Here is a 13,755-nt window from a genome sequence, read left to right on the forward strand (position 1 = left end):
GAAACATGATACTTTGTAGTCTAGGAACCTCATTCATTCATACCAATTTCATTTATAATGTTTATTCAAAGTGACAATGCATGAAGCTCACTCCTTTTCAACAAGAACATTTTTTACTTCAAAGATGACCAAGTTAAAATAAAGAGTAGTTTGTAGAATTGTGCATGTGTTGCTAAACATTGAGAAAAATTAACAATGCTAGTTGTGGAATTTTTTCATGGGGATCTTTAAAAATAAGAAGGAACACAAACTTCACAATTAGCCTTGCTATAAGCAATCACTGATAAAATGTTGTTTTCCTTATTTCTTTTCCAACCTTCCCAATACTATATAAACAGAAACCCCACCTAAAACTTGCCTGTGAGAGCACTAAAGATTACAGTAGTAAACAAACTCTTGCTTTATGGCTATACATTCTTGCAATGTTATCTTCTATTGACACAGAGCATTAATTATATACTTGTTTAAACCTCCCTGTGTCCCTATATAGGTTTGGCCCAGAGGGATGTTTCTGAACTCAGCTGAAAGCCTCTGAATGGCAAGGAGCATCTCCCATGGTTTATGTAGTGCTGAGAACATGACACAAAGGCAGGTATTTAGTAGACCGTGATAGGCATGGTGATCATGATGATACGGCTGTAATAAGCATCCACACCTCCAAGATCCTTATTTCTCAAGTGAAACACTGGGGCAAAGAATGCTGGAAATCTTCAAAACATCTAAAACTATACTGTGAACTGAACTGTAAAGAAGTTCAGAAAACATCTGAATGAGAAAACTTCTATAGAATCATTTGTAACATGTAATGTCTTGTTACTGTAGTTGTAGGAGAAGGGAAAAACAATGAAAAACCCAGGAGGGACTAATCACTCTGACCCTGTGAGTGAATTCATTCTTCTTGGCTTCACCTGTACCTGGGCAATGCAGATCTTCCTCTTCTCACTCTTCTCTGTGATGTACCTGTTGACACTAATTGGAAACCTGTGCATTACCTGCACAGTGTGGTGGGACCAGCACCTCCACACCCCCATGTACATCCTGCTGGCCAGTTTTTCTTTCCTGGAGATGTGGTATGTCACCTCCACTGTCCCCAGTATGCCAGCCAACTTTCTCTACGAGACCAAGACCATCTCCTTCTCTGGCTGCTTCCTCCAGTTCTACTTCTTCTTCTCCATGGGCACCACTGAAAACTTCTTCTTGTCTGCCATGGCCTTTGACAGGTATCTTGCTATCTGCAGGCCCCTACACTACCCTACTGTCATGACAATTCAACGCTGCATCAGAATGGGAGCCTGCTGCTGGGTGTGTGGCTTCTCTGTTTCCTTTTCCCAGTTTATCTCATCTCCCAGCTTCCCTTTTGTGGCCCCAATACTATTGATCACTTTTTATGTGACCCAGGACCCCTCATGAAGTTGTCTTGTGTGCCAGCCCCTGCCACTGAGATCATCTGTGCCATCTTTAACTCAGTCCTAATTTCTCCACGTTCCTGTTCATTACCAGCTCCTACACCCTGGTAATCAGGGCTGTGCTTAGGGTCCCCTCAGCAGAAGGCAGGCGTAAGGCTTTCTCCACCTGTGGCTCCCATTTGGCTGTGGTGTCCCTGTTCTATGGCTCAATCATGGTGATGTATGTGAGTCCCACAGCAGGCAATCCAGCAGGGATTCAGAAAATTGTGACTTTATTTTACTCTGTGATGACTCCACTTTTCAATCCCCTGATCTACAGCCTCCAGAATAAGAAGATGAAGGAAGCCCTGAGAAAACTGTCTAGGTGCATGCTATTTGGTCAAAGACAGCTTCTCAAGTGCTAGAATCCATATATAGGTAGGACATAGAGTGGTAAAATTATAGAAGATTAATGGCTTTAAGTAAATTTGGGAGACACTATGTCTCCTAAATCCTCTGGAATATTTTTAGATGCATTTCAATGATGGCAAATTGCAAGTACATTCTACCGAGAATTAACGTAACCATTTGTACTAGGCTTTACTGTTTTGTATTAATCAATATAAATGTTGTGATGAATGTTCCTTTGTTACTGCATGGAAATAGTGAAAATGCCAAATACTCAAGACATTTTTACAAGAAAAAAATAGCATATACAACCCAGATACTCACTTGCTCAATTCCCCTATATCTTGGCAAATTTAAGTAGTTTGGTCCTCTGATCCATGAGTTCCATAGTTGGATTAGAGGTGCTAGAGTCTATACCACTGTCTGCACACACACACACACACACACACACACACTCACATGCACACACCATACAAGCAGGCTCATGTGTGCTTCTATCCTCTCTCCTAATGCACCCGCTGTCTTATTTTGGTCACATCAGTCTGGGTGTGCACCTCATCCATTTCAACATTTTATATGAAATCAAACCATTCCAGCTTTGCAAGGGTTAATAAGCCTAACTCAGGGATGGGTTTCGGGAGAGTCAGAGGAAGGACCATGCTCAACACTTAGCTTCGCATATTTTACCCTGGTGCTGCCTCATTCTCCTCTTTTCTCATCCTCTCCCCACCACCCACAAGAGGGACCAGAACATCTTTCCCTTCCTTATTCAGAAGAATTTTGTCCATATATAGGTCCTTTGGGGGTTGAGAGTCTTCATCAAATAAGCATGTAAAAAATTTCTTCTTAGCAGGCCAATTTTTGAACATAATCTTGTGAAAATAGTTTTCTCCAACTGGTTACTGTTTGGGTTGTTTTAGGGTCACATAACTTGATCTACTCCTTCTTTATCTTACTACCACCCAGAAGAATGCAATCAAAAGAATAAATGCACTCAAACAGAACAGAAGTGAGACCTGGAAACAAGTTCACCTGGAATAAACTTAATAAAAAAAAAATAATTCATACCTTAAGTGCTTTATGATTTCTTAAAGTGCTTTTCTCCCTGGGTGTATTAGGATGAAAATAAACCATGCAGAGAGGTTAGTGTGTGAGAGAGTCAGAGGATAAAAATAAGATAGTACGGCTAATGTCAGAAATGAGTTATATTACTCTCCAGTTAATTTTTTCAAAGTGGCCTGGACTTAGTCATCAAATTGCATCTTAGTAAACAAACCTTACTCTGAGAGGGCATATTCTCTCAGCTGCAGGTCGTGATCAGAAAGTGCTTTTATGCAACCCTTCCTCAGGGAGGACCTCCCCACACACATCAGGGTGCACATTTCTGTTCCCAGAGCACAGGCTGAGTAACAGTCATCACTACCTCCTTTGGACAGGCTCCCTTATGCCAGGAACCCCTGCAGAGCCTTACACAATATCCCTGTGCAGGAGAGGGAAGAAGGGAACCACATGCAGCATTCCCCACCTTCTCTCATTAAAACTAAAGAGAGTTGTATAGATGTGTGACTGGGTCACTTTGCTGTACATCAGAAATTGACAGAACAATGTAAACCAACTGTAACGAAAAATTTTTTAAAGTACTAAATAAAAGGGAAATAAAAGCACTCAACCCTATAATGCTCCCTAAAGAAAGAGGGCGAAGATAGAGACTAAAACATAGCATACCAATATTCATCAATTATCTCTTGTATTGAAACTCACAAAGTTGCTCTCATGACAGTGCTTATTTTTCTGCCTATTTTTCTCAATGAGTTACTAGAAGATATTTGAAGCAAATTTTCAGAAAAATAATTTCAAAAAATGATGAAAATCAATAAGAAACTATAAAATGGTGGCATCATGAAAAGTAAATATACAAAAGATAATAATTAGGAAGAAAATACAAAGGAAAGAAAATGTCATTCATGATGACAAAAAAAGTAGAATGCCTCTAAATAAATTCACCACAAATCAGTGAAGTATGTAAAAAGGAAACTGCAAATATTGAACTTTAAATCAGAAAAAAATCAATAAATGGAGGTGTCTATCATATTTCTGGGTATAACAAGGAAATGTGACAAATCTGTCATTTCATCCCAAACAAATTTAGGAATTTAACAAAAATAATAACATCAAAATCATACCTATCCAATGTTCAGTAATTGGAGAAAGTATGAATTAAGATACATTCGAATTATAAAATATCATACAGATGCCTTACAGATATTCAAAATCATGTTTTGAAATATAGCAGATGAGTAGAAAATGTTAACAATATAATGCCGAGTTTATTATTTTTTTCCAAAATAGAAAAGACTAAAGACACCTTACGGAATAGGAGTAAATAGTCTCAAATGATGCAACTGACAAGGGCTTAATCTCTCAAACATACAAACAGCAAATACAACTCAACAGCAAAAAGCCAACAACCCAATGGAAAAATGGGCAAAAGACCTGAATAGACATTTCTCCAAAGAAGATATACAGATGGCCAACAAGCACATGAAAAAAGGCTCAACATCCCTGATTATTAGAGAAATGCAAATCAAAACTACCACAAGGTACCACTTCACACCAGTCACAATGGCCATCATTAAGAGTCCACAATAACAAATGCTAGAGAGAGTGTGGAGAAAAGGGAACCGTCATGCACTGTTGGTGGGAAAGTACATGGGTCCAACCACCTTGGAGAACAGTATGGAGGTACCTTAGAAAACTATACATAGAACTACCATATGACCCAGGAATCCCACTCTTGGGCATATATCTGGATAAAACTTTCCTTGAAAAAGACACTTGCACCCATATGTTCACTGCAGCACTATTCACAACAGCCAAGACATGGAAACAACCCAATGTCCATCAACAGAGGAATGGATTAAGAAGAGGTGGTGTATATACACAATGGAATACTACTCGGCCATAAAAAAGAACAAATTAATGCCATTTGCAGCAACATGGATGGAACGAGAGACTCTCATACTAAGTGAAGTAAGTCAGAAAGAGAAAGACAAACACCATATGATGTCACTTATATCTGGAATCTAATATATGGCACAAATGAACCTTTCCACAGAGAAGAAAATCATGGACACGGAGAACAGACTTGCGGTTGCCAAGGGGGAGGGGGTGGGAGTGGGATGGATTGGGAATTTGGAGTTAACAGATGCAAACTAATGCCTTGGGAATGGATAAGCAATGAGATCATGCTGTATGGCACTGAGAACTATATCTAGTCACTTATGATGGAGCATGATAATATGAGAAAAAAGAATGTATACATATATGTGTAAGTGGGTCACCTTGCTATACAGTAGAAAATTGACAGAACACTGCAAACCAGCTATAATGGAAAAAATAAAAATCATTATTTTAATAAAAGAAAAGACTTACATAATTTTATCCAAACCTATTTTGGAATTAAGAAAATATAGTAAGGGAATTTTTTTGCAAGCTTTTAGTAAAAATTTTAGGTAATTTTCTTCTGCCTTTGAGGTGTTTTAAAAATTTACTATAAGCTTGTTACCTTTTTTACCAAAATTTTTAAAAATTTTAACTCAAAAATTTCAACTTCACAGTATTAGAGAAGGCTTATTCTTTATATCTAATTCTTCACTCAGTGAAATGGGGGGATGTTGCCTCTGGAGCTGAGGCTGAGTGAACACAAGGGATTCTGTTTGGTGTTGGAGGGGGGAGTCTGCCTGCTGCTAGCTGAAGCAGCCACTGCCAAACCTTCGGCAACAAAATCTGCAAAGAAGTTTGAGCAGGGACCCTATCCCCCAAACTAAAATTGGTTCAGAACCAGTACACCAGACACATACCTGATCCTTCAAGAACAAAATAAAACCTACATAAAGTACACAGACACACAAACAAAGCTGGTATATCTAGTATTTACTATAAATGTTCTTGGAAATTTTACTCACTGCCTAGAGCTCATTTAGGACGCAAATGCTGCATGTCTGGTTTTGGAGACCTCATCAGTTTCCTCTCAATACCACCCATGTATAAACTAACCGCATAAGTAAGCCGAGTATGACAAAAGTTTCCACTTCTTGGTTTTGTGCTCTCTCCTCAAACTGGTTCTCCTTTATATCATGTGCATTTTCTCTTAACCATCTCACTTCCTCAAACTTCCTCTTAGAAAGTCAGGCCTGGAGAATAATCTGAAATTGTAAATAAATTATATATCCACCAATAAATAAATTGTCAGGACCATTACAGTATGTATACATGATAGAATGTTTTACCAGTAATACAAAAAATAGTATTGAAGACTGTCCCAAAATATAATTAAAGACTTAAGATATGCTGTTTAGTGAGAAAAATAAGATTTCAGGAGTTCCCATCGTGGTTAATGAATCTGAGTAGGAACCATGAGGTTGCAGGTTCAACCCCTGGCCTTGCTCAGTGGGTTAAGTATCCGCCTTTCCATGAGCTGTGGTGTAGGTCACAGGCATGGCTCGGATCTGGTGTTACTTTGGCTTTGGCACAGGCCGGCAGGTACAGCTCCAATTAGACCCCTAGCCTGGGAACCTCCATATGCTGCGAACCTCCATACACACACACACACACACACACACATATACACATATATTATACATATATATGTGTGTATGTATATATATATACACACACACACACACGACTGCGTCACTTTGTGGTACAGCAGGAATTAACAGAATGTAAATCAACTATAATGGAAAAATAATCTTTACAAAAAGAAAACCAAAAAAAAAATGCTAAAAAAAAACAGTAATCAAAAGCCACAGAGCAAAGATAACTCAAAAACCAGATGGCTTCACAGGTAAACTCTACCAAACACTGAAAGAAGAGATAACACCAATCCTTCGTAAACTCTTCTAAACAGAGGTATAAAAATTTCCTAATTTGTCCAAAAGGCTAGTATTATCTTAATACCAAAGCCAGAAAAAGATATGATAAGATAAGAAAACTACAGGCCAATATCCCTCATGAATATAGATAGAAAAATCTTCAACAAATACTAAAAAACTGAATTCAGCAGCATATTGAAAGGAATATACACCATGAACAATGGTATTTGTTGTTGGGAATGCAGGGACAGTTCAATTTATAAAAATTAATATAATATACCCCATTGGTAGATGAAGGGGGAGGAAAAAACACATGATCATCTCAACAGATGCAGAAAAAGTAATTGATAAAAGCCAAATAACCTTCTCATGACAAAAATGCTCAACAAACTAGGAATAAAAAAGAACTTCCTCAAATTGATAAAGCATATTTATGAAAAATGGAGAGCGTGAACTATACTCAGTGGTCCCCCTAAGTTCAGAAGCAAGACCAGGTGTCTCTCAGAATATATTTTTAAAATCTTTAAACTGATAACAAATTCCCAACAGAAAAATGGACAAGACTATTTAAAAGTCATTTCAGAAAAAGAGTATGTCCAAATATAACACAGAGTGTGTTTTCCTAAATTATTTTTTCTTTTTTGGCTGCCCTGTCTTGCAGCATATGGAGTTCCTTGGTCAGTGATCAGATCCAAGCCACAATTGCAACCTCTGCCATAGATGCAGCAATGCCAGATCCTTTAACCTACTGTGTCCTGGTCACGCAGAGACACCAATGATCCTGTTGTACCACAGCAGAAACTCCCTAAATTGTTTTTTAAGGATATAACAAAGAACTGGCAAAAATAAATAAATAAATGCAGAAAATGGGGATTTTCATATATGACAAGTGAGAGTGTACCTTTAGCAAACATTTTTTAATACTTTGATGTTGTCTCTTAAAGGTGAACATATGCATTCCATAGGATTCAGCATGTCATATATATATACAACATAATTATTTACAAATCTACACCAAGATATGCAGAATACTATTCACTACAATATTATTCATTACAGCCCCACACCAGAAGCAACCGAAATATCCCAACAACACCCTGTAATGTTTTATATGTACTCAAAGGAATACTATAGAACAAGGAAAATTAACGAACTACAGCTAATGAAAGACCACAGATAAATCTCACATATTTAATATGAGTGAACAATTCCATACATAAAATGATGCTGTATGATTTCATTTTTATATGTTTTAATTAGGCAAATTGAAGGCATTAGAAGTCAAGATAGAGGTTACTCTGGAAAGAGAAGTAGTAATAAGAAATGTCGCAAGACTTCTAAAATGCTAGGTAATGTTCCATTTCTTTTATTCAGGAGGTTGCCAAATGGGTGTGTGTACTTTTAATAACTCAGTGAACTTTACAATTATAATATATATAGTTTTAGTTATAATGGTTTGAAATTTAAAAAAAACTCTTAAGCCCTTTATTTTATTCTCTGCCCAACCACCTCCACTGAGCCTTTCTTAAAGTGAAAGCCAAAGTCTTTATAACACCCTACACAGCCCTAAATGATCTGCCCTCGGTCTTATCTCTCTGCTAGCATGTTCTGTTACTTCCCCATTACACTACATAGCCACAGCAGCCTTCTTGCTCTTTCTCCATCATATTATACTTTCTTCAGCCTTGGTTCTATGATTAACTATCCTTTTTGCCTGGAATGCAATTTTACCAGGTATCCACAAAGTTTGTTCTCTCACTTTAAGATGTTGTTTAAATGTAGCCTTCTGTCACTTTCCTTTCTACTCTATTTAACAATCATAACTCTGTCATTCTAACATTCCCCACTCTCTGATTTATTTTTTTCTCCATATTATTTTCTAATACATGTGTAATTATTTATTTATTTCTCCTCTGTTCAATAAAATGTAGATACTGCAAAGACAGGAGTTTGGGGGTTGTTTTCTATAAGAGACATGAGATCTGAAATAGTGACTTGCATATTAAATGCATTCCATAAAATATTTGTGGAATAAGTGAATGTCATTTAATTTTTTCCTTTTTTAAATTACTATAGTTGATTTACAATGTTCTGTCAATTTCTGCTGTATGCAAAGTGACCAGTTATACATATACACACATTCTTTTTCTCACATTATCCTCCATCATGTTCCATCCCGGGTGATTGGATATAGTTCCCTGTGCAGGATCTCAAAACTACAGTGAGGTAACACCTCACACTGGTCAGAACAGCTATCTTTAATAAGTCTACAAATAACAAATACTGGAGAGAGTGTGGAGAAAAGGGAGCCCTCCTACACTACTGGTGGGAATGTAAATTGGTTCAACCGCTGTGGAAAAGAGTACAGAGGTACCTCAGAAAACTAAATATAGAACTACCATATGATCCAGCAATCTCACTCCTGTGCATATACCTGGGCAAAACATTTATTCAAAAAAATACATGCACTCCTATGTTCACTGCTGCACTATTCACAAGACAAGGAGACAACCTAAATGCCCATCAACAGATGAATGGATTAAGAAAATATGGTACATATACACAGTAGAATACTACTCATCCATAAAAAATAACAAAAATGCCATTTGTAGCAATATGGGTGCAACTAGAGACTCGCATACTAAGTGAAGTCAGAAAGATAAACACAAATACCATATGATATCACTTATATCTGGAATCTAATATATGACACAAATGAACCTATCTACAGAAAATAAACAAACTCATGGACATGGAGAACAGACTTCTGGTTGCCAACAGTAAGGGGGAGGGAGTGGGATAGACTGGGAGTTTGAGGTTATTAGGTGCAAAATATTCTATTTGGAACAGATAAGCAATGAGATCCAATTAAATTTCTTAAGCCACTAACTTCTTTCCAGGTTTACTGACATATAACACTGTGCAAGTTTAAGATTTATGACATGATGATTTGATACACATATATATCATAAAATGATTACCACAATAAGGCTATTTGATGCCTCAACTGCCTCACAAAACTATGTTTTCTTGGTTGGGGCAGGAAACATGAGATTTAAGATCTACCTTCTTGCCAAATTTCAAGTATATATTTATTAACTATAGTCACAAAGCTATACATTAGAATTTACTCATCCTTTTAAAAAAAATTATTGGAGTACACTTGACTTACAGTGTTGTGATAGTTTCAGGTTTGTAGGAAAGTGAGTCAATTATATATATATATATATATATATATATATATATATATATACACATACATACATACATATATATCCATTCTTTTTTCCCATTTAGGTTATTACAGAAACTTACGTAGACCTCACTGTACAATACAGTAGGTCCTTGTTAGTTTACTATTCTATATAGAGCATTGTGTATGTGTTAATCCATTCTTCCCAATTTGTCATGCCCCCCAAGGGTTTCCCATTTAGTAACAGTAACCTTGATTTCAAAAGCTGTGAGTTTGTTTCTATTTTATAAAATGAGTTCTTTTGCATCATTTTTATTACATTCTACATATAAGTGATATTATATATTTGTCATTCTCTCTATGACTTACATCATATAGTATGATAATCTCTAGGTCCAACCATGTTGCTGCATATGGCATTATTTTGTTCATTTTTATGGAGGGGTAATATTCCACTTTATATATATATATCACATCTTCTCTATTCAATTCTCTGTTGGTGGACATTTAGGGTGCTTCCATGTCATGGCTATTGTACAGAGGGCTACAATGAACATTGGGGTACATGTATCTCTTTGAATTATGGTTTTCTCTGAATATATGCCCAGGAGTAGGATTGCTCCATCATATGGTAGTTCTATTTTTAGTTTTTTAGGAAACTCCATGTTCTCCATAATGGTTGCACCAGCTTACTTTCCCACCAACAGTATAGGAAGGTTCCCTTTTCTCCACACCCTCTCCAGCACTGTTGTTTGGAAACTTTTTGATGATGGCCACTTTGAGTGGTGTGAGGTGATACCTCATTGAAGTTTTGATTTGCATTTCTCTAATAATTAGTGATGCTGAAGATCTTTCATGTGCTTTTTGGCCATTCGTCTTTGGAGAAATGTCTGTTCGGATTTTCTGACCATTTTTAATTGGATTGTTTGGGGGTTTTTATTATAGAGAGTTGTATGAGATGTTTGCCTGTTTGTAGATTAATCAATCCCTTGTCAGATGCTTGGTTGGCAAAGATTTTCTCCCATTCTGTAGATTGTCTTTTCATTTTGTTTATGGTTTCCTTTGTTATGCAAAATCTTTTAAGTTTAATTAGGTCCCATTTGTTTATTTTTGTTTATTTTTTTTCATTACTCTAGGAGATGGGTCCAAAATGATATTGCTAAAATTTATGTCAAAGAGTGTTCTGCCTATGTATTCATCTAGGAGTTTTATATAGTTTTATGTTTCAGTCTTTAATCCATTTTGAGTTTATTTTTGTATATGGTTTTAGAGAGAGTTCTAATTTCCTTCTTTTATGTGTAGCTGTTCAGTTTTCACGCCACCACTTATTGAAGAGACTGTCTTTTCTTCATTGTATATTCTTGCCTCCTTGTGATAAATTAGTTGACCACAGGTCCATGGGGTTAGCTTTATGCTTTCCATGCTTTCCATTTATCTATAGTTCTGCTTTTGTGCCAGCGCCACACTGTTTTGATGACTGTAGCTTTGTAGTATATCTGAAGTCAGGGGACCTGGTTCCTTCACGTCTGTTTTTCCTTTCTCAAAATTGCTTTGACTATTCAGGGTCTTTTTTGTTTCTATACACATTTTTAAAAATTTTTTTTCTAGTTCTGTGAAAAAATGCCATTGTTAATTTGATAGGCTTTGTATTGAATCTGTAGATTGCCTTGGGTAGTACAGTTATTTTGACGACATTGATTCTTCCAATCCAAAAGCATGGTACATCTTTCCATCTGTTGGTGTCATCTTTGATTTTCTTCACAGCATCTTATTGTTTTCAGAGTACAGGACCTGCACCTCTTTAGGTATGTTAACTGCTATGTACTTTATTTTTTTGATATGATGGTAAATGGGATTGATTCCTTAATTTCTTTTTCTGATCTTTCATTGATAATGTATTGAAAGCAAGAGTGTTCTATGCATTTTGTATCCTGTAACTTTACCAAATTGACTGATGAATGCTCATAGATTTTTGACAACAATTCAGGATTTTCTAAGTATAGACACAGATTTTCTATGTCATCAGCAAACAGTGACAGTTTTACTTCCTCTTTTCTAATCTTGATTCCTTTTATTTCTTTTTCTTCTCTGATTGCTCTGACCTCCAAAACTATGTTGAATAAACGTAGTGAGAATGGATATCCTTGATCTTAGGGGAAATGCTTTCAGCTTTTACTATTGAGAATGAGGTTAGCAGAGGGTTGGCCATATATAGCTTTTATCATGTTAAGGTAGGTTCCCTCTATGCCCACTTCTTGGAGAGTTTTTTGTTTTGTTTTGTTTTGTTTGATCAAAAATGGGTACTGAATTTTGTCAAATTTTGTCAAAAGCTTTTTCTGCATCTACTGAGTGATCATGTGAATTTTAGTCTTCATTTCGTTAATGTGGTGTATCACAGGGATTGATTTGCAGATATTCCAGAATACTTGCATCCCTGGGATAAACTCCACTTGGTCATGGTGTATGATTCTCCAAATACATTGTTGGATTTGCTTTGCTAACATTTTATTAAGGAGTTCTGTGTCTAGGTTCATCAATGAGATTGGCCTTTAATTTTCTTTTTTTCTGCTATCTTTGTCTGGTTTTGGTATCAGGGCATTGGTGGCTTCACCATCACCATAGAATAAGCTTGGGAGTTAGAACTTACTCATATGACAGCTGGAAATTTGTACCCTTTAGCCAACATTTCCCCATTTCCTTCATATCCCCAGTCTTCAGCAATCACCATTCTACTCTCTATTTTTATGAGATTTACCTGTCAACTCTTTTTGCTGTAACTAAAATGCAACTCCAACGTCACTAAAAAACTATGCAAGTACAAATATATGATGGGCAAAGAGTGATTTCTTCTTCTTCAAAATAAATGGAGTGAACCTAGCGATAAAGCTTCCTATTGTCGTTACAATGACATCCCAATTATTACTTAATTATTCCCTAGGAACCTTCAACTATACATGGATACAAAAGCATAAAAAAATAGAATCTCTTTCCACATTTTCACTATTCTTTTGTGAATAGTAAGACTTGGTGCTGGATTATGAGTAAGTGAAAATTCAAAATGATCTCCTCTTTTAAACAAATACTAACAAAGTACCAAGAGAAAGCCCCAAATCCCCAAAGATCATGATGCAAGCAAGTCTGCAAATATATTACCTTCATCTGTGCTCTCATCTTCACCACAACCATGTGCCTTGAAGCTAGAGAAAAAATATCCTGCAGGATTCACCCTTTACAACCCATGAAAGATTATAAACTGGATCATCCAATTTCTTGTGGGTCCCTCACATGCCTTCTGCTCCATGGAGTAATACTTCATTTCCCATCTCTGAACCTCTTCTCAGCATTCATCCAAGGAGTGAGTGGAAACTCTACCCTGAAAGCCACATGTGCTCCAATTTTTTACAAAAGTAATTTTATAGGAAGTATTTCTTATCTTTGAGGAAGCTGAAAATATTTCATAAGAACAAAATGCTGACCAAACAACTCTAAAAATACAGATTTCCTCCTTGTTTCCTTAAGTTTTGGAAGATATTTTTCACTCAGTTCATTTTCTCTCTAAGAGATGAATGAGAGAGAGAAACCAAGAGGCTTAGGGTTTCTACTGGAAATGCCTATTAACTCATAAACTACTGGAGAAGGATTTATTTTGATGAGTTCTGATGCTTGGTGAGTAGAGGAAATATGGCAAACCTTTCATTTAAGAGATATCTTCTTTCCCAAGCCCACATATTGCTCCTCAGTTCCATTAGATTAATGTACCCTGGTTTAACATGTATTAATTCTTCTTGAAGTAACAATTTCAGCATGTATGAGTTTGTTTTTCTTTTTTCTTTTTTTTTGTGTATTCAAGATGTACTCTAAATCTGTCATTGGACAATCACTATCCTTAGGAAAT

At 36.3% G+C, this 13,755-nt stretch overlaps 1 pseudogene; it reads left to right on the plus strand.

Moving 5' to 3' along the window:
* Window positions 1–843: 843 nt before the first annotated feature.
* Window positions 844–1,810, plus strand: LOC125136734 (olfactory receptor 11H6-like; annotated as a pseudogene).
* The last annotated feature ends 11,945 nt before the right edge of the window (window positions 1,811–13,755 follow it).

This window comes from Phacochoerus africanus, chromosome 9, assembly GCF_016906955.1.
Source record: "Phacochoerus africanus isolate WHEZ1 chromosome 9, ROS_Pafr_v1, whole genome shotgun sequence".
Classification (NCBI taxonomy): domain Eukaryota; kingdom Metazoa; phylum Chordata; class Mammalia; order Artiodactyla; family Suidae; genus Phacochoerus; species Phacochoerus africanus.